The sequence below is a fragment of the Dendropsophus ebraccatus genome, chromosome 7 (assembly GCF_027789765.1).
Source record: "Dendropsophus ebraccatus isolate aDenEbr1 chromosome 7, aDenEbr1.pat, whole genome shotgun sequence".
NCBI lineage: Eukaryota > Metazoa > Chordata > Amphibia > Anura > Hylidae > Dendropsophus > Dendropsophus ebraccatus.
Genome location: NC_091460.1, coordinates 60,095,327 through 60,116,982, shown reverse-complemented (window position 1 = coordinate 60,116,982; position 21,656 = coordinate 60,095,327). Strand labels below are relative to the sequence as shown.

The 21,656-nt window shown below is 45.3% G+C and overlaps 1 protein-coding gene across 2 annotated transcripts in view; it reads left to right on the top strand.

Moving 5' to 3' along the window:
• Positions 1-16,463: 16,463 nt before the first annotated feature.
• The window catches only part of TEC (tec protein tyrosine kinase), a 78,325-nt gene continuing 73,132 nt past the window's right edge, over positions 16,464-21,656 (top strand). For both annotated transcript variants that reach the window (XM_069977595.1, XM_069977594.1), the window contains exon 1: positions 16,464-16,727. The gene's annotated coding sequence lies outside the window, so the exon portion shown is untranslated. The remainder of the gene's footprint in view (positions 16,728-21,656) is intronic.

Here is a 21,656-nt window from a genome sequence, read left to right as displayed (position 1 = left end):
CTTATTCCTGAACTATTCGACCGTCTCCGTGGAGCCAAGATCTTCTCTAAGCTGGACCTCAGGGGAGCGTACAATTTAATCCGTATTTGTGAAGGAGACGAATGGAAGACCGCTTTTAACACCAGAGATGGGCACTACGAATACCTGGTCATGCCATTCAGCCTATGCAATGCCCCAGCGGTTTTCCAGGAATTCGTTAACGACATCTTCCCAGACCTCCTCTATGTCTGCGTCATTGTCTATCTTGACGACATTTTGGTATTCTCCCCTGACCAGCAGACTCACGTGACACAAGTAAGTCAGGCCCTACGAAGACTACGGGCCAATCATCTGTACGCCAAGCTAGAGAAGTGCGTTTTCCATCAGCACAGTCTTCCATTTCTTGGGTATATCGTCTCCGACCAGGGTCTACAAATGGATCCGGCCAAGCTCTCAGCTGTTCTCCAGTGGCCACGTCCTGTGGGATTTAGAGCTATCCAATGCCTCCTAGGATTTGCCAACTACTATTGGCAGTTCATCCCACACTTCTCTACCCTGGTCGCACCCATCGTGGCTCTCACTAAGAAGAAGGCGGATCCCAGGCATTGGCCACCTAAGGCCGAGCAAGCCTTCACTAGCCTAAAGTCAGCCTTTGCTTCTGCTCCTGCGCTAGTTCGCCCGGATGCCACCAAGCCGTTTTCACTTGAGGTCGACGCATCTTCAGTAGGCGCTGGAGCCGTCCTCTCGCAAAGGGACGCATCAGGCAAAACCCGAACCTGTGGGTTCTTCTCAAAGACTTTCTCCCCTGCCGAGAGTAACTATACTATTGGCGACCGAGAACTCTTGCCAATTAAGTTGGCACTGGAGGAGTGGCGTCATCTCTCTCCTAGAGGGGGCTAGGCATCCGGTAAATATCTACACGGACCACAAGAATCTTCTCTACCTCCAATCGGCCCAATGTCTCAATCCCCGGCAGGCCAGGTGGTTGCTTTTCTTTTCACGTTTCAACTTCGTTATCCATTTCCGTCCGGCTGAGAAGAACGTGAAAGCCGATGCTCTCTCCCGAGCATCTGACGTCATGGGACAAGAGGACTCTCCTCGCCACATTATACCTCCCGATCGCCTAGTGCCAGTCGCCACATCCACTCTACAAAGATTGCCTCCCGGTAAGACCTATGTGCGCCCTGCTCTTCGAAGACGGATCTTGAAATGGGGTCATTCCTCTATGGTGGCCGGGCATCCGGGAGTTCTGAAGACCAGGCAACTGATCTCCCGCCACTACTGGTGGCCTAGCCTACCCCAAGATGTCAAGGACTTTGTGGCTTCCTGTACCATCTGTGCCAGAAACAAGTCCTCCCGTCAAAAACCTGCCGTCCTACTTTAGCCCTTGCCAGTTCCAGACCGCCCCTGGTGCCATATAGGCATGGACTTTGTCACAGACTTGCCTCCATCTGCGGGTAACACTGTCATTTGGGTTGTTACTGACCGCTTCTCCAAGATGTCCCACTTCGTGGCTCTTCCTGGACTACCATCAGCTCCTCGCCTGGCCCAGCTGTTCTTTCAGCATATCTTCCGCCTACATGGTCTTCCTCTTCATATAGTGTCTGACAGAGGCTCACAATTCGTCTCCAGATTCTGGCGTGCTCTCTGCTTTCAACTCCAAGTGAAGCTGGACTTCTCATCGGCCTATCATCCCCAGACCAATGGGCAAGTGGAAAGGGTCAATCAGTTCCTTGGCAATTATCTTCGACACTTAGTCTCCGCTCGCCAGGAGAACTGGTCCAGTCTGCTTCCATGGGCGGAGTTCTCCTACAACCATCTGGACTCGAGTTCCACAGGCAAGTCACCCTTCTATGTGGTCTATGGGCATCACCCTCGTCCTCCTCTGCCTCTCTCTCCATCCTCTGAGGTCCCAGCCATGGAGGAATTGTTATCTGACCTGCAGACGATCTGGGAACAGACTTGACAATCTTTGCTCAAGGCATCTGACCGCATGAAGGACCAGGCGGATAAGAGAAGAAGACCTGCCACAAATTTTCTCCCAGGTGACAAAGTCTGGCTCTCGGCCAAATATGTCCGACTCAAGATTCCCAGCTACAAGTTGGGTCCTCGATTCCTCGGTCCTTTCTCGGTGCTAAAACGCATCAACCCTGTCAATTACAAACTCCGCCTACCCCCTACTATGCGGATTCCGACGCCTTCCATGTTTCCCTCTTAAAGCCAGTGGTCCTCAACCGGTTCTCCAATAAGTCTTCGTTCACTGCTCCACAAGCCGTCTCTGACGACGTCTACATTGTTAAAGACATTCTGGCCATGAAAACTGTCAGAGGGAGACGGTTCTTCCCAGTGGACTGGAGAGGATTTGGTCCTGAGGAGAGGTCCTGGGAACCCGAGGCTAACATCCTGGACCAAGATCTCATCAAGAGGTTCCTGCAGGCTAGAAAGAGGGGGAGGCCAAGGGGGGGGTACTGTCACGGCCGCGGCGGCGTCCCGTGCTCCGGGCCGCCGCGACCTCTCTCTGCCCCATGCAGGCGCCGGGGTCCTTGTGCAGGGACCCGGCGCTGCTACCTGTTCGGCCCCGGGGGGCGCCTTACCTCGTCCCGCTCCTGTCTCCGTCTGTGCCGGCCGGCGCGCGCGTCCCCGCCTCCTAGGGCGCGCGCGCGCCGGCTGTCTCAGATTTAAAGGGCCAGTCCGCCCCTAATTGGTAGTTGCACTAATCACTCCCTATAAATTCCAGCCCTGCCCCACTACAGGTGTTGGAGCCTCTGCATGCTTCCCATAGCGTTTGGCCCAGCTCCCTGTTGTTCCTGACCTTAGTCCTTGTTCCTTGTTCCTGTCCGCAGTCCCTGTCCCTAGTCCCTGTCCGCTGCCTTCCCATTGTTCCTGAGTCCTGTCCGCCACCTGCGATCACGCCTACAGACCTCTGTCTGCACTATCTCCTGCCTACTGCTCCTGCCACGCCTCGCCTGCCGTCACTAGCAACCAAGCCAGGGGTAGCGACCTGGGGGTCGCCTGCCGCAGCAAGTCCATCCTGCCTTGCGGTGGGCTCTGGTGGAAACCAGCGGCCCCTTAGCCTCCGCTCCCTGGTGAGGTTAGTGCCATCGCTAGTGACGGTTCAGTGGATCCACTACTCCAGGCGTTACAGCGTTACAGCCTTTAGCAATCCAGGGGCTTAAAAATGACCCTTTGACACTTTGCACCAGAGAATAAAAGGATTTTCCTATGTTATGGAACCTCAGACAGATATATGAGAGGTACCATGTGACTCTTTGGCCTAACAGCTATGTAAGAGTGTGGACATGAATTGCAGTTGACAGATTTCCTGAAACATACTTCATATTGTTGCTAAAAGAATATAAAAAATGATACAAAGTTACCTGCTGAATTGCATCTCATTTTATGCATTGAGCTCTGCTGACATCTAGTGACGTATTTTTGTTAGTGTTGTTGTTGTAGTGTTGGTTTTTTATATGACTAGTTAAAGGAGTATTTCACCCAAGAGGTAAAAAATGAAAAGCACCCAAACCTAACTAGTCTTAGGGCCATATAACACGGGACGATTATCGTTCGAAAAATAGTTTGATCGTTCGGATTTGAATGATAATCGTTCAGTGTAATAGCAGACAACGATTAAACGACCAATCGTTGGTCGTTTGATAGAATTTGGACTTATTTTTTTATTTAAATTTTTTATTAATTTTCAAACTTTACAGAAATTTACATTAATAAGGTATATACCTTATACTCATGATACGAAGCAAACACATAAACAATTATAAGCAATACACTAAGTCCCTCCCCCCCCTCCCCGACATCTGATTCTCTATATTAGCCTATTATTTTATATATCACTAATTCTCAGTATATTTTACCTTAATTTTTATGTCTCTTATCCTAACTTCTATTGGGGTAAAGCTGCAAATAGTACATGCACCATTTTTGCCAATGTTTATGGGATCTTATAATCCCATCCATTCCTACAGCTATTGCAGTTTCCATCTTATAATTGTGTTGTACCTTAGCTATAACCTCTAGTGTAGATGGGAATTCACTAGATTTCCATCTTCTAGCTATGCTGCTTTGTGCTGACATTAATACATGCAGCAATATTACCCTGTCTTGGGGTGGAATGTTCTCAGTTTCCATTGAAATCAATGCCAGACCTGGACCCCAATTTGGTGGGTAGCCAAGTATACTTCGTATGAGGTCCTCTATTTGGGACCAGAACATCTTAATTAAATGGCATTCCCACCATATATGAAGCAGAGTGCCATTACTCTCATGGCACCTCCAACATACCGGGGACATATTTGGAAAAATTTTTGCTAACTTATATGGTGTCCTATACCATCGGTATAATAATTTGCGGGATGCTTCTAGGTGTCCAATACAGTGTGATACTCTAGATGGAATACTATATACCGTGTCCCATTCATCCTGTGTAAATATATGACCTAGGTCCTCTTCCCATTTCTTTGTAAATGTAAATGATTCTCTTTGAGATGATAAAATTCTGTATGTTAGGGCGAGGCCCTTTTGACTTTCTTTTAAGTTGTATAGGAGTTCTTCATGTTTTGTTGTTTTAAGATCAGATAATGAATTATTTAATTTGATGGTGTGAAGGCAGTGCCTCAGTTGAAGGTACTTATAGAAGTCTTTATTGGAAATCCCATATCCATCAGTTATTTCTGAGAATGGTTTAAGACTAAGGCTATTGCCTTCACAGATATCACCCAGATTCTTTATTCCCTTTTCCATCCAAGTACTATAATCAGAATCTAATATCAGTAATTCCATGGTTCTAAGTGGAATCCTTTTTGGTCGTGTAGGTGCTAACACTGTTTTGACTATGTTACTGTTAAAAATCCTACATCCAGCTTCTAATGTAGGTGATAAATGAGAAGAGGATCTCTGAGATAATCTTGTGTGCGCCACACCCATGCTCTTAGGTCATAGCATTGTGCTAATTTTTGTTCCAATTCTACCCATAATCTCACATTATCTTTTACCCACCACCATTTTAGCTGCTCTAACACTGAAGCATAATAATAAAGGGAGATATCAGGGCACCCCAGTCCTCCATATTTTACAGGTGTACATATGATTTCTTTCCCTACTCTCGCTCTTTGGCCTGACCATGCATATTGCATTATTATTTTTTGAATACGTTTTAACCAGAATTGGGGATGTGAATTGGCAGATTCCTAAAATAATATAAGATTTTCGGCAGTAATATCATTTTTATTATTGAAATTCGCCCTATCCATGTTATTGGTAACTTAGAGTATTTAATAATATCTTTATTTAATATCTTTAGTAGCTGATCAAAGTTAGTTGTTACTAATTTATTAACAGGATATATAAGGTGCACCCCCAAGTATTGTATAGATTTATCTGTCCATTGAAACGGAAACTTATTTTTAAGTTTCGCAACAATGGAATGCCGTATTCCCATATTAAGAATTACTGATTTAGTCGAGTTTACTTTATAATAACTAACATTGCCGAATTCAGTTAATATTTTCATCACCGCAGGTAGGGATGACTCAGGTTCTGTTATGGTTAGTATTATGTCATCTGCAAACAATCCTATACGATGATCTTGTTGTATTGTTGATATCCCCTTAATGGTTTCATCTTCCCTAATTTTTTGGGCTAACGGCTCAATTGCTAAAATAAAAATAATCGGGGAGAGAGGGCAACCCTGCCGTGTCCCGTTTGTTATCTTAAAGGTTCTTGAAAGGGTACCTGCTGAGTATACCTGCGCCGTTGGATCTGTATACAAAGCCATAATAGCTTTTAATATTGGGCCCCTCAGCCCAAATCTAGTCAGGGTTGCAAAGAGATATTCCCAATGGACTCGGTCGAACGCCTTCTCTGCATCCAAAGTTAGGAGCAGAGAAGGCGTTCGCCGCAACTCCACCATTGCCATCAGGTCGATCAGTCTACGGGTTCCATCTGTGGTTTGCCCACCTTTAACAAACCTCACTTGATCTCCTCCGATTAGGCTAGGTATTATCTCAGTTAATCTATGGGCTATTAGTTTTGCAAATATTTTTATATCTCCATTTAGGAGTGAGATTGGGCGTAGGTTGCTAGCCCTATCTGGGGATTTGCCAGGTTTAGCAAGGGTGATTATTAATGCTTTCAACATTTCGGGTGGGAAGGACTCTGAGCTTAAAATTTTATTGAACATTCTGGCTAAATAGGGTACCAATACTAACTTATGTACCTTATAATATTCATTTGTGATCCCGTCAGGCCCAGGAATTTGGACTTATTTTTATCGTTGAGCGTTCGCAAATCAAGACGACCGCAAGAACGATCAAAAGTAACAATTATCGTTCAGTGTAATTGGGTGAACGATTTCAGGTCGTTTGCCATAGCTGTTGTTTGAGATAGTTTATCGTTAATCGTTGAAAAATCGCTTTGTGTAATAGTACCCTTACTTACCAAGTCTACCTGAGTATTTTGAGCCATCTCCCGTCTTTTTAGCGGCTGACGTTCCTGAGTTACAAGTTTTTCTAAAAGCCAATCTGTATCCAAGATGGCGTTGGCTGGGAATCTACATTTCCCATCAAGCAGTGCTTCTCCCTGATTGGTCTGTGATGTAGCAGAACTGATAATGATGTAGTTCTCTAACAGCAATCCATGATCTAAAGAGCTGCAGCAGAGGTGTGGAGCTGGCCGAATCTGCAGTACATGAACACTATTTTGGGACTTCCCCAGCAGCTATCACTAATATGCAGTTTGTGCTTTCTGGCTACTACTCTCAACATGACCACAATACATTATTACGTTGCATACATAGAAGACCACAACCACCAACATGACCATAATCTATTTGTATTATACCCTTCGCATAGAACACCACAACCCCCAACATGACCCAACCACTGGACGAGAGCATAATACAAATTCTATAATACTCTTTACCTACAACACTATAACCCCAACATGACCATAATGAGCCTGCTCCATAGGACCCTTCACATTACCAACATGTATGTACACTACCATTCAAAAGTTTGGGGTCACCCAAACAATTTTGAGTTTTCCATGAAAAGTCACCACCATACATTGTGAAATGAATAGAAAATAGAGTCAAGACAATGACAAGGTTAGAAATAATTATTTGTATTTGAAATAACATTGTTTTTACATCAATCTTTGCTTTCGTCAAAGAATCCACCTTTTGCAGCAATTACAGCATTGCACACCTTTGGCATTCTAGCTATTAATCTGTTGAGGTGAGCTGGAGAAATTGCACCCCACGCTTCTAGAAGCAGCTCCCACAAGTTGGATTGGTTGGATGGGCACTTCTGGCGTACCATACGGTCAAGCTGCTCCCACAACAGCTCAATGGGGTTCAGATCTGGTGACTGCACTGGCCACTCCATTACCGATAGAATACCAGCTGCTGCTTCTGCTATAAATAGTTCTTGCACAATTTGGAGGTGTGTTTATGGTCATTGTCCTGTTGTAGGATGAAATTGGCTCCAATCAAGCGCTGTCCACTGGGCATGGCATGGCGTTGCAAAATTGAGTGATAGCCTTCCTAATTCTGAATCCCTTTTACCCTGTACAAATCTCCCACCCTACCAGCACCAAAGCAACCCCAGATCATCACATTACCTCCACCATGCTTAACAGATGGCGTCAGGCATTCTTCCAGCATCTTTTTATTTGTTCTGCATCTCACAAACGTTCTTCTTTGTGATCCAAACGCCTCAAACTTGGATTCATCCGTCCACAACACTTTTTACCAGTCTTCCTCTGTCCAATGTCTGTGTTCTTTTGCCCATCTTAATCTTTTTCTTTTATTGGCCAGTCTCAGATATGGCTTTTTCTTTGCCACTCTGCCCTGAAGCCCAAAATCCCGCAGCCGCCTCTTCACTGTAGATGTTGACTCTGGTGTTTTGTGGGTACTATTTAATGAAGATGCCAGTTGGGGACCTGTGAGGTGTCTGTTTCTCAAACTAAAGGCTCTAATGTGCTTATCTTCTTGCTTAGTTGTGCAACGCGGCCTCCCACTTCTTTTTCTACTGTGGTTAGAGCCTGTTTGTGCTGTCCTCTGAAGGGAGCAGTACACACCGTTGTAGGAAATCTTCAATTTCTTAGCAATTTCTCGCATGGAATAGCCTTCATTTCTAAGAACAAGAATAGACTGTCGAGTTTCAGATGACAGTTCTTTTTTTCAGGCCATTTTGAACGTTTAATTGTCCCCACAAATGTGATGCTCCAGAGACACAATCTGCTCAAAAGAAGGTCAGTTTTGTAGCTTCTGTAACGAGCTAGACTGTTTTCAGATGTGTGAACATGATTGCACAAGGGTTTTCTAATCATCAATTAGCCTTCTGAGCCAATGAGCAAACACATTGTACCATTAGAACACTGGAGTGATAGTTGCTGGAAATGTCTCTATACACCTATGTAGATATTGCACCAAAAACCAGACATTTGCAGCTAGAATAGTCATTTACCACATTAGCAATGTATAGAGTGTATTTCTTTAAAGTTAGGACTAGTTTAAAGTTATCTTCATTGAAAAGTACAGTGCTTTTCCTTCAAAAATAAGGACATTTGAATGTGACCCCAAACTTTTCAATGGTAGTGTACATTGGAAGGCAAGAAGAAGGTCCGGGTTCAGAAAAACCTGTCTGCCTTCTTGTAAATACAGCATCAAACCTCTCCACAGGCTGCAGGTGCTATTCATTTCAATGGAGCCGTCTGCAATAGCAAATACAACCCTAAAGACAGGTGTGGAGCTGTTTCTGGGAGAAGGCTGCGTTCACAAGATGCGTATATCTGTTGCGATTGTAACATGCATATTGATTGGGGAACTTGGGACTATTGATTGAGAGACTTGGGAGTTCACCAACCAAATCACATCATAAACGCACAGTGTGAACCTAGCCGAAAGCTGCCAAGTCTAATCATGTAGCCACGGGGAGTCGATTGCTGAGTGTTTGGGTTCGGATAATGTTACTGAAAACAAACATTTTGACAGATCTGCTCAACACATATCCTCAGCGATACGCTTGAAATATGTGACATTTCAGGGTCCTTACATAAAGTACAGTGGTACCTTAGTTTAAGAGTAACTTGGATTGAGAGCGTTTAGCAAGAAGAGCTCACAGGTTTTTTTAAAAAATTGCAACTTGGTTTAAGTACTGGGTGGGAGGGGGAGTGTGCGAGGGGCATGGTCTGCATAGCGTGGTCTACAGTACTGTACTCTGACCCAGGAAGTCTCCCTCACCTTCCAAATGATAGCAGATCCACTTCAGGCTGGGGCTTGCATCAGGGGACAGGACTGTGGAGGTAATCTCTTCATAGCTGTAAACCCTCTCTTCCCAGATGACAGTGCTGCTATACTGTGCTCACATCAGCCCTGCTCATTCCTTCATGCTCCCTGCAGTCTCTGTCAGCCCTTGTGTTTCCCATACTCTTCATTCCTGCTATAATCTGCCTGCACTTGCACTCAGCTATACACACTGCTGTATAGGAAAGTTTCTGTCACTGTCCTCCTACACAGCTCTGTGATTTTTACTTCCTGATTGGTCCATGCTGCACACCCCTCCCCCTTCCCCATTGCTGTCATGTGACCACACAGACCTCTAACAGCAGCTCTGATTCTCTATTCTAGCCTGTTGTACTACACTACTGCATTATGGGCATCTGCAGTTCCATTCTGTATCTACAAACTGCTGCTGTTTTTCAGGTTTATGCCCTTCCCAGAACAAATTATGGTCATAATTCAAGGCACAATAATGTGCCCGAAGGCTAGATACCAACTTGCCCCAAGGTAAAACGTAACTTTTAATTAATTGCTCATAAAATATACAAGTGAGTGGTAGTGTATATACAGTGTTGCACTAAAATAGATATATGCTCATATACTTCCATGTGTGTCTTTACAGTGTATCTGCAAACGCATAGTATTCCCTATGGCAAGATGCTGCTGGGATAGGCGTATAAAGCTCGGGATAACTCCGCTCCGTACTCAATGGGAGTGCTATCTGCACTGTTAAACAGTTACATCACTGTCCGTATCGTAGAATAACTCTACGATACGGACAGTGATGTAACTGTTTAACAGTGCAGATAGCACTCCCATTGAGTACGGAGCGGAGTTATCCCGAGCTTTATACGCCTATCCCAGCAGCATCTTGCCATAGGGAATACTATGCGTTTGCAGATACACTGTAAAGACACACATGGAAGTATATGAGCATATATCTATTTTAGTGCAACACTGTATATACACTACCACTCACTTGTATATTTTATGAGCAATTAATTAAAAGTTACGTTTTACCTTGGGGCAAGTTGGTATCTAGCCTTCGGGCACATTATTGACCATAACTAATACCTCCCACAAGGTTGGAATCGCCAAACCCCAATCCATAATTCAAGGCACCACTGTATATTAAAATACACAGTGTGTATTGTAGGCATCGGATAAATTTTTCAGCACATATTTTGGTGTGTATTAGTTCCGAAGATTTTTTTCTAATATATATTTTATAACTTTTGCTGCTTTTTAAATTTTTTATTTAATTTGTTGAGAACTCCTTTAGGCTTAAAGGGGCCCCCCAGTGAAAACATTTTTATTTTAAATTAACTAGTGCCAGAAAGTTATATAGATTTGTAATTTACATCTATTGAAAACCCTTAAGCCTTCCAGTACTAATCAGATGCTGTATATCCTGCAGGAAGTGGTATATACTTTCCAGTCTGACACAGTGCTCTATGCTGCCACCTCTTTCTATGTCAGGAACTTACTCTGGACAGTCCCTGACATGGACAGAGTTGGTAGCAGAGATCACTATTTCAGACTGGAAAAAATACACCACTTCCTGCAGAACATACAGCAGCTAGTAAGTACTGGAAGACTGGAGATATTTTAATAGCAGTAAATTACAAATTTATGGCACTAATTGATTTGAAAGAATTTTTTGGGGGGGATTGAGTACCACTTTTATACTGTGGACTATTTTACTTTTAAACAACTAGACAACTTTGTACAGTCAATGCAGTTTCTCCAGTGATCAGGTAATCACCAATTTCCTATGACAGCCTGGGAAATGTAGTGTTACATGCCCCCCATACTGCTTGTCTATACTCTGGAGGATTTACAGGTAGGGATCCCCTTCTTCTCTATTCATATCAGCAGCTTTATTAATAATCCTCCTTTGCCGCCCTTTCCACATACAATTACATCAGATTGTCAGCAGTCTCCTTCATGTTAACAAATCCGCCATATATAACTGTATACCAGTGGTATCTAAACTGAGCGACCGGAAATGCAGAGAGTTGTAGTGTATAGAAATGTCTGTGAACCACAAGTGTCCCTCCAAAAAGTTGGGAGGTATGGAGGAAGGGCTGACTGCAAAGCATTATGGGAAAGCTTGATGTCTTGTGTTTTCAGTCATCATAAGCTTTACAGCTTCCAGAGACAAAACACAGTCTGATTTGCCCATAGCAACCAGTCACAGCTCTCCTTTCATATATTAACAAGCTCTTATAAAATTAAAGCTGAGCTTTAATTGGTTGCTATGGGCAAGTTAGACTAAGTTGGCAACCAATCACAGTTCAGCTTTTATTTTACCAGAGTAATTTGAGAAACAAGAGCTGAGCTGTGATTGGTTGCTATGGGCCACATCAAACCAAATTATTTAGTGTTCTTAGTGTGGCCTAACCATAAGCTGTTTCGCCAGTCATTAATGGGTTAATGCTTTAGATGTGTTTACCTGCTGTAACCATAGCAACCGTGCACTGTGATGACAAGCGCTTATGTCATAAAGAAGATTCCATAAAGCAATGCACCGCGCCCTGATCAGTGCCATCTTGGATGCGCCAGAGGACCTTGAGCTTGACCACTTTACTGCCCCCTGCCCTTGATGTAATTTGGAGGTTCTAGCAGGGGAAAATGGGTGATCTGTTAGACTACCCCTTCATCGAGTCTCCACCTACCTAAGAAATGGACCTGGATCTGTGAGGGAGAATAGATACATCTGCCAAGCCATCAATAAGGTGACAGATTTTGCAGCCAGATTTCTCTGAAATCCAGTTTATTATATTTATAGTATGGTATTACCCTCTAAGCCCAGGGGAGGGGCAACTCTCCAGCCATGGCTCCCTAGAGGTTTCCCCCACAGGGGTTTTTTCCTCACCTGAGTGCTGGAGGGTGACTCTTCGTGAGTCGGGGGTCTGCCATTTTCAGTGTCATGTAATTTTAAATAAAATTGGGACCCTTTGACACCTGATTACAATGTGTTGTGTCTTTATTTTGCGTTCTTGGGCTTAACTTATCATGCTTGGGAGTTGGGGGTCCATTACATATTGCAGAGTGATAGAGCTGGACATCTGCCTGCTACACAGATCTATCACAATTAGCACAAGTAGGATGAAGCAGTGGATAGCAGAACTGATGCATGTATGTGCATATCCATGGATTTAGGGTAAAAACCCACACACCGTATACGCAGCGTATTTACTGCAGCAAATACGCAGCAAATACGCAACAAGTACGCAGCAGATTAGATCTAAATAACTGAACACAGCATATAATCTGCACCATCAAATCTGCTGCAGATCTGCTGCGTATTTGCTGCGTATCTGCTGCGTATACGGTGTGTGGGTTTGTACTGTAAAGGGACATTAAAATAAAAGAAAAAACATCGCAAGATTTATACCTACATCTGCAAGGTTTGTCAAAAGTCACACACAGGGTCACACCAGTCATAGCATATCATGGCAACATGGACACCCCCATAAGTACACATCATATATACACAACCCAGTGGCTCTTGTGTGTGTGGGCAGCATCAGGGGCAAGACAAAGTATTGCGCCCCCACATCCATACATCCAGGTGTGGCCTTGGTAGCTGCCCCCCCCCCCCTAAATTCACAGGATAGGGGATATCAATCTGATTGGTAGGGGTCCCCGTGGTAATAAGAATGTGGGGAACGTGTCCCCCTCAAATAAACAGTGGGGATGGTGCTCTATAAATTCTCTATAGATCTTGTTATCCCTTATCTTGTAAATAACTGGACTGGACTATATGGCTATATGGCTGACAGTCAATGGGGAAAAGCAAAACGCAATACCCATAGGGCAGTTTTCTGCTGTGGTGTTTTTTTTGTGAATTGTAGCAGGCTAGGTGTTTGGTGTTTTCCCACAGACTTCTACAGGGGGTAAATATTATCATGTCTATATAGAGATTAGTTTTTCACCAGTTCATCAACAGAAAACCTGGAATCACATGATAAAGAATTACATGACTTGTAATGAAAAAAAAAAAAAAAAAGCAGGGGCTAAAACGCCAATAGTAATTCACACTAAAATGAGAAAATGGCAGAAAAAGTGCCAGAAAAAAACACCAAAAAGCAGGAGATCTTAATCTTCAGGTTTGTAGTAAATTTTGTAGAATTAAAGGGCTACTCCTGCGATATTTTTTATTTTAAATCTACTGGTGTCAGAAAGTTATACAGATTTGCATTTCACTTATATTTATAAATCTCCAGTTTTCCATTACTTATCAGCTGATGTATGTCCTGCAGGAAATTGTGTATTCTCTCTAGTCTGACACAGTGCTCCCTGCTGCCACCTCTGTCCATGACAGGAACTGTCCAGAGCAGGAGAGGTTTTCTTTGGGAATTTGCTGCTGCTCTGGACACTTATTTTCATGGACAGGGGAATTGGGTCCCACTCACAGCTGCCAGAAGTCAAATTTTCCCTGTGTTAGGTGTACGTCTCAGCCCTGGCTCCTCCAGCTGCAATGTCACAGAGTGGCTGATCTATTCCCCGTTCAGCCAGTTAGTGACTGCAGTGGTGTTCCGACCCAGTCACTGATTGGCTGAGTGGGTGACCCATTGGCTACGACGGCACTGGGACGGGGAAGTATACTTTCGTTATTATGTTCCTGCACCCCCCCCCCCCCCCCCGCCTGCACTGCCCCTTCCAAGAAACTAAGGTGGCACATTATGCTGTTTGCAGAGAGTGACTGACAAGTGATAAGTCTAAATTTAGATGTTGACCCCTCTCTATGGAGAAAAAGTCAAATACCCAGGATAAAGGGTGGTTTTTAAATATATCTAGAGTTGTAACCTGCAGTATTACCAACTCGTCACTTATAAATCACGGACACAGATAATACATTGTATCATGATTATAAGCCTGGATAATGGCCCAAGTTTTATTATGGTAATCACATTTTATAGACAGAATATGGGGCGGTACTACTCATACATATGAAATATGTAACATCCAATACAGGCGGGGTTCCAAGTCACAAGACACATACATGTCACACTCTGGTAGCCCAGTCCATAAATGGTCAGTAGCATCCTGTACTGCGCAGTCAGGGTAACACAATGTTTTATTATTCAAAAATTGTTTATAGATAAGAGTCTCTCCTTCGTTCCTTGGGTATTGTGACTATCCACTTGCTTCTATTTAAAAATCTCAAGTATCCCAGTACTTATCAGCTGCTGGATGTCCTGCAGGAAGTGGTGTTTTCTTTTCAACCTGACACTGTGCTGTCTGCTCCTACCACTGTCCAGGACTGTCCAGAGCAGGAGAGATTTTCTGTAGGGATTTGCTACTGATCTGGACAGTTCCTGTCAGGAAAATAGGTGGCAGCAGGGAGCGCTGTGTCATAGTAAAAAGAATACACCTTCTGTAGGACATTCAGTAGTTGATAAGTACTGGAAGACTTGAGATTTTTAAACAGAAGTAATTTACTTATCTGTAAACCTCTCTAGTACCAGTTGATTTAAAAAAGAATAAAAAGAAAAAAAAAATCGCCAGAGTTCCCTTACCTCTTAAGAAATCTGAGCGGACCTGCTTCTGCTGCATGCCTGTTTTCAGGATAAATTAGGTTGGGAGGCCATCGCCTACACTACCCCAGCCCCTGTTGGGAGCTCTTGTTTCCTTCTGTCCCTCTGTCCTGACTGCTGACAGTGACATGAGGATGTGAAACCAGTGCCCCCTGCTTCAGGCCTGACATGAGGGTGTGAGTCCAGTGCCCCCTGCTTCAGACCTGACATGAGGATGTGAGTCCAGTGCCCCCTGCTTCAGGCCTGACATGAGGATGTGAGTCCAGTGCCCCCTGCTTCAGGCCTGACATGAGGATTTGAGTCCATTACCCCCTGTTTCAGGCCTGACATAAGGATGTGAGCCCAGTGCCCCCTGCTTCAGGCCTGACATGAGGATTTGAGTCCATTACCCCCTGTTTCAGGCCTGACATGAGGATGTGAGTCCAGTGCCCCCTGCTTCAGGCCTGACATGAGGATGTGAGTCCAGTGCCCCCTGCTTCAGGCCTGACATTAGGATGTGAGTCCAGTGTCCCCTGCTTCAGGCCTGACATGGAGTGGAGTCATGTAATCTTTGCAGCACCGCTTCTATGAGCCATCCTTGCCCGACGCTGAGCAGGTGGTGATACTTTATTTTTTTTTAACAAGAAGGACATATGGAGACCCTCCTGGGACAGCACCCACAAATTGGTAATGTCCCGCTGGATCCTGAACGGTTGGGATGTGAAGGTGGCGTTACATAAAGACGATATTTTCATGTTTATCAGTAAATCTTTACCCTGAACACTCAACTATATATTATGTAGAAGATAAAGGAAAATTCTCTTGTCTGCAATCTGTTAGGATACAGCAATGATGTGTGGTGCTCCAGTTGTTGCAAAACTACAACTCCCATCATGTCTGGAATTGTAGCTTCGAAACAGCTTGAGGCTATGTTCACACTGCGTATGAGTTCGGCCGTAGTGCGAACCGCGAATATACGCACGTAGTTTTGAGGTTGATGCGTTCGCTTGAAAGTATACGATATACGCCCGCACAATACACACTACGTATGAGCTTATGGCCGGATCGTATGCGGCGCCGTGAAAAATGAAGACCATTGTTTGAGGACGGAAATGTTCCAACTCACGGCCGTGGATTTCCATGCGCTCCCGTACCAAGTACTTATTTCAGCCAAACTGAACGTGATTTTTCGATCCAAAAGGTTCTGTGTGGTTTATGGGGCTGGGCGAAGATTGCCAAGTAAATGACCTGTTTCAGATCGCTTCGAAACAAGCTAGGGAAGCATAAGCATAAGCTAGGGAAGCATACATGTTTCAGCCGCACATGTACGGCGGCATACGAAATGCGTCCGGACTCATACGCAGTGTGAACATAGCCAGAAGGTTGAAGATCATTGCCATTACAACAGTGTTCCCAACCTGTTGCTTTCCAGCTGTTGCAAAAATACTGTCAGGGCATGCTGGAAGTTGCAGTTTTGCAGCAGCTGGAGAGCCAGAGGTTGGGGAGCAGTACTACACATCATCAATGCTTTATCCTTCTCCGCCCTGTAGGTGGCGCTGCTGCATTACATGCCATCACAGTACAGTACAGCACATTGATTTCTCTAGTAACACTATGAGCACCTGTCCGTGCAGTGAGAGGCGCCTCCGCCCCGTCCACCTGTTACCAGCAGCAGCGGACCTGCTCTCACCCTCTGTTCTGGGGTCACTGTCAGGGTTCAGGAGGAGTCATGTGACCTCCCGGCTAGAAGGAGGGGAAAAAACATTTCACCTAAAAATATTTCCCTTTGCTGTCAGGGCGGGACCACAGCATTTCATCACGGGGAGTCTGCATGTTCACACTTCCGCAGCTGTGGCTCTGACCTAGCAGCAGGGCTGAGGGTGGCAGTGCCCCGACTACCAGGCATCCCAGGAACCGCAGCCAAGGTACAGTCCCATCACCTGCACAAGTCACAACTGGTTGGGGGGGGGGGGGGGGGGGGGGCTGAGTAAAGTCGCACAGAGAAGGGCTCATATCCTGACAGAAGTCGCTTGGTCTGAGCTGGTGACACTCTTTAGGAAGTTTTATTGAAACCTGTTCCTCTTACAATGTTACAGAAGAGATCACACAACAGCACTGCAACATTGTAAAGAGGAGGATTGGGAATGTATTGGGAATTGCTGCGACCAGTAGTCCTCCCAGTATCAGGTTCTGTGTTGTAGAGACGCGTGGGCTGTACAAAGGCTTTCTTTCATCTGGGGCAGAGTGACTTATGGGCACCCCCTGGTACTATGCCCACCAGCCCATGGCACCCCCTGGTACTATGCCCCCCAGCCCATGGGCACCCCCTGGTACAATGCCCACCAGCCCATGGTCACCCCCTGGTACTATGCCCACCAGCCTATGGGCACCCTCTGGTACAATACCCACCAGCCCATGGGCACCCCCTGGTACTATGCCCACTAGCCCATGGGCACCCCCTGGTGCTATGCCTACCAGCCCATGGACACCCCCTGGTGCTATGCCCACCAGCCCATTGCACCCCATGGTACTATGCCCACCAGCCCATGGACACCCCCTGGTACTATGCCCACCACCCCATGGGCACCCCCTTGTACTATGCCCACATGCCCATGGGCACCCCCTGGTACAATGCCCACCAGCCCTTGGTCACCCCCTGGTACTATGCCCACCAGCCTATGGGCACCCTCTGGTACAATACCCACCAGCCCATAGCAACCCCTGGTACTATGCCCACCAGCCCATGGGCACCCCTGGTGCTATGCCTACCAGCCCATGGACACCTCCTGGTGCTATGCCCACCAGCCCATTGCACCCCATGGTACTATGCCCACCAGCCCATGGGCACCCCCTGGTACAATGCCCACCAGGCCATGGGCACCCCCTGGTACTATGACCACCAGCCCATAGCAACCCCTGGTACTATGCCCACCAGCCCATGGGCACCCCCTTTTACTATGCCCACATGCCCATGGGCACCCTGTGGTACAATGCTCTCCAGCCCATGGGCACCCCCTAGTACCATGCCCACCAGCCCATGGGCACCCCCTGATACTATACCCAAATGCCCATGGACACCCCCTAGTACTATGCCCACCAGCCCATGGGCACCCCCTGGTATTATGCCCACCAGCCCAGAGGTCACAATAGTTGTGGAATCAAAAGCATCTGGGCTTCAGTGGTATGAGATCTGGGGAATGTGTGGGTGGCATTTATGTGGCAGGAACCCTTGGTGACGTCTGCAGCAGGTGCACTAGTGAGTGTCTGGTTTTTACTTTGTTGGACATCAGTGCACTCAGTGGGCATCTGTGGCAGCCATATTGGGAGGTTGTTGTTGGGCATCTTTGGAAAGTACTTTGGACCTCTCTAGGGGCACCTATGGCTGGCACTGTGTAGGGAACCTGTGTCCTCTCTCTAGTTGACGCCTATGATTGCATCTGAAGCTGCTAACACTGCGTCTGGTAACATGATAAATTCAATTTATTTTCAATTAAATGTGGGTAAACAGGTCTTGATGGCATCTGTGGGTGACATATGTCTATGAAGGCATCTGTAGCTGGTACACCTTTGGCATGTGCATTGGTATGGGGACATTACTGGTGGATACATTTTTGCTGGGGCTTCTGTGGCTGGCACTGGTTTAGGGCGCCTGTAGTGACAGAGTTATAGTAGTAGAGTTATAGTAGCATGTACACTTTTATATTGACATCTTTAACACTGACAAGGGACACCTGTGGGCGCCTTTAACTGGCACACTGTTATAGGAGCATTTATGTAAGGCCTATATGGGATATGAACATGGGACACACTCAGCCATTACTCCATCCCAAATAAATATGTTTTATTATAAGCACTATATGAAAAGAGCAATCCTCTCGAATGATAGCGCTGTACTATTATTACTACATCCATAATCCCCACCTACTCCATCCACCCTGCTTTGAGAAAGAGTAGACAAAGGCCCACTGTCCTATAAGAATTCCTCCTCCCTGTGTGAGGTGTACATTATAGGTGTCTGTAAGGTGTGAGATGGTGCATTACAAGACATGGTGCTCGTGGAGGGAAAGGTTTTCATTAGAGATGAGCGAACCGGGTTCGGGTTCGAGTCGATCCGAACCCGAACATTTGGTATTTGATTAGCGGGGGCTGCTGAACTTGGATAAAGCTCTAAGGTTGTCTGGAAAACATGGATACAGCCAATGACTATATCCATGTTTTCCACATAGCCTTAAGGCTTTATCCAAGTTCAGCAGCCACCACTAATCAAATGCCAAAAGTTCGGGTTCGGATCGACTCGAGCATGCTCCAGGTTCGCTCATCTCTAGTTTCCATGTGTCTGCTCCTTATTTATTCATTCAGGGTGCGTTCACACATACAGGATCTGCAGCAGATTTGATGCTGCAGATATCAATGTAACCAAATAACTGAACACAGCATCAAATCTGCTGCAGAACCTGTATGTGTGAACGCACCCATATAATCTTTAACCTTTATTATTAGAATGCATTATGTCTTCTGAATAATTTTTGACAATTATACATTTGTACATCATACATTATATCTGTAGGATATATGGAAGTTTTGGGGCTAGATTTACTTGAAACAAGCAAGGCTGTTTGGGCATCTTCTATACAAAAGTATTGCGACTTTCCACGATTCCATAACCCTCAGCACTATTCTTTTATCGACTATAAGGGACCAGAGATGAGTGCAACTTGAGCATGCTTGAGTCCCATTGTTCGGCATCTCATTACCGGTGGCTGAAGAAGTTGTATGCAGCCCTAGGGAGTCCAGGAAAACATGGATTCATCCTATGTACTCATCTCTAGTGATGCTATGATGGATAATCTCTGGTTAACATTGTGAATCTTCATACAAATATTGTTTTTTGGCTTCTTTTTTTAAATCGCCATACTTCAAGGGAAAAAAGATTGGGGAGTTAGGAACAGTGCTGTCTAGGGCTATGTTCACACAACGTATGTTTCCGGCCGTATCGCGTTCCGTGAATAAGCGGCCGGAGACTTACGTAGTTTGCGTACAATGGAAAGTATACAAAAGTATACGTACGAACTTACACCAGGATCGTATGCGACGCCGTAAAAAATGAACCAGACCATTGTTTGAGGACGAAAATGACGTAACTTACGCCCGTAGCGTTACATGCGGTCCCGTACATAGTGGTGATTTCTTCATTTTTGCAGCTTTTTGTGCTGATCCAAAAGGTTCTGTGGGGTGTCTGGGGCTAGGCGAAGATTTCCAAGTAAAAGACCGCTGTCAGATCGCTACGTAGGGCGCTCGGGAAGCGTAAGTAGACTACGGGTGTAAGTTCGCGGTCCGTACGTAGCCGGCCGCAAGTAGCGTAAATCTCCGGCTGGAGTTTACCGCGTATATGTCCGGCCACGAAAATATGTGGCCGGACATATACGCAATGTGAACATAGCCTAGTAGTGTACAACTCTGTCAGCGTAACTTTTATACTTGACTGTAGATACTTAGAAGAATTTACCCACATTAACAGTGTTTGAAGAGAACTGACTAATGCTGGAAGAGATCACGGAGTACTAGATCCAGGAATACGGGCCCCTGCTATGATCATCTGGTAGGAGGTAATCCCTTGAATTATGCCAAGGTGATTGAGCAAGGTCGGTGGGGTATTTCGGCTGGTAGCAACTTCTCTGACCTATGGGTATAGTTCTTTTTGTAGCTTTGAAGATCTCCTGATGAAGACTTGTAGTGAATCAGTCCCCTAGACTTAAACAGGTTTGGGTCCCCCTTTAATGGCAGTTGCCCTTGTAGGCGTTTAGCAGGCCATACCCTTGTTAACGGGGTACAGGAAACAGTAAAAGGTAAATCTGAAGGTATTCCTTAGCGGGATCAGGCACCTGGTCACGAGGGCCAGGCCTTGGAAGACTATCTCCAGTATTGTCTAGTCAGTAACAACTGACTACTATGCTATTCCTCAACCAGGAACTAGCTAGCTTCATAAAATGATGAGGTGGATTAGTCTCCCATTGGTGGAGCAGAACTTGAGGTAACTCAATGTCCTATAGGGTAGAACCTTCTGGAAGCTACTGCTGATAGGCTGAGAGTGTGTGGAGTTGCTGGCATTCAAACTCAAGGGCTTATAATGTAATATGTCACATAAAACTCCTAGTGCCTTCAATGTGCTGGCTTTTGAAGGAAGAAAATACTTGTTCCCAGTTTTGTTTGTGTAAGCTAGACGTGTGGCTGCTCCTGTGCCACTGGTTGTGTGGTTCGCCTCTGGTGCAGTTTGTGACTACATCAGGTTTGCCTCTGGTGACTTTCTTAGAACTTTTAAGCCTTAAGTCGGTAAATGCCCTATTACACCAAGCGATTATCCGCCGTATTTGGCTGATTATCGGCCGCTTGTTGTAATAGCTCCTGTTAAAAGGCAACGATCAGCTGATCCTTGTCTTTCAACATGTTGAAAAAAATAGAGTGATAGAGACGGTCTGCTGGCCATCGCTCTGTGTAATAGGAGTGGCGGTCTCCTATTGCTGTCGGCACATGTAATAGCATCGGCAGCAAGCGGGGAATGAGGAGCAAGCAATCGCTGATCTGACAAGTCGGCGCTCCTTTGCTCCTCCAGATCAGCCTGTGTAATAGGGCCTGAAGAGTGTGCTACATATATGTGTAACATACTAGTGATTACACAAAAAAAGAACTCCACAATAAACAGTAGATGAAGACAAATAAAGAAAAAGTATTAAAGAGCAGTTTTAAAGATTTGTAATTTATATGGATTATAATGATAACATGATCTTTCAATAGTACACACCTTGAATAGGTAAAGTGTAACCAGTAGGTTGAGGTTATACTTTGTGTTATGTTAA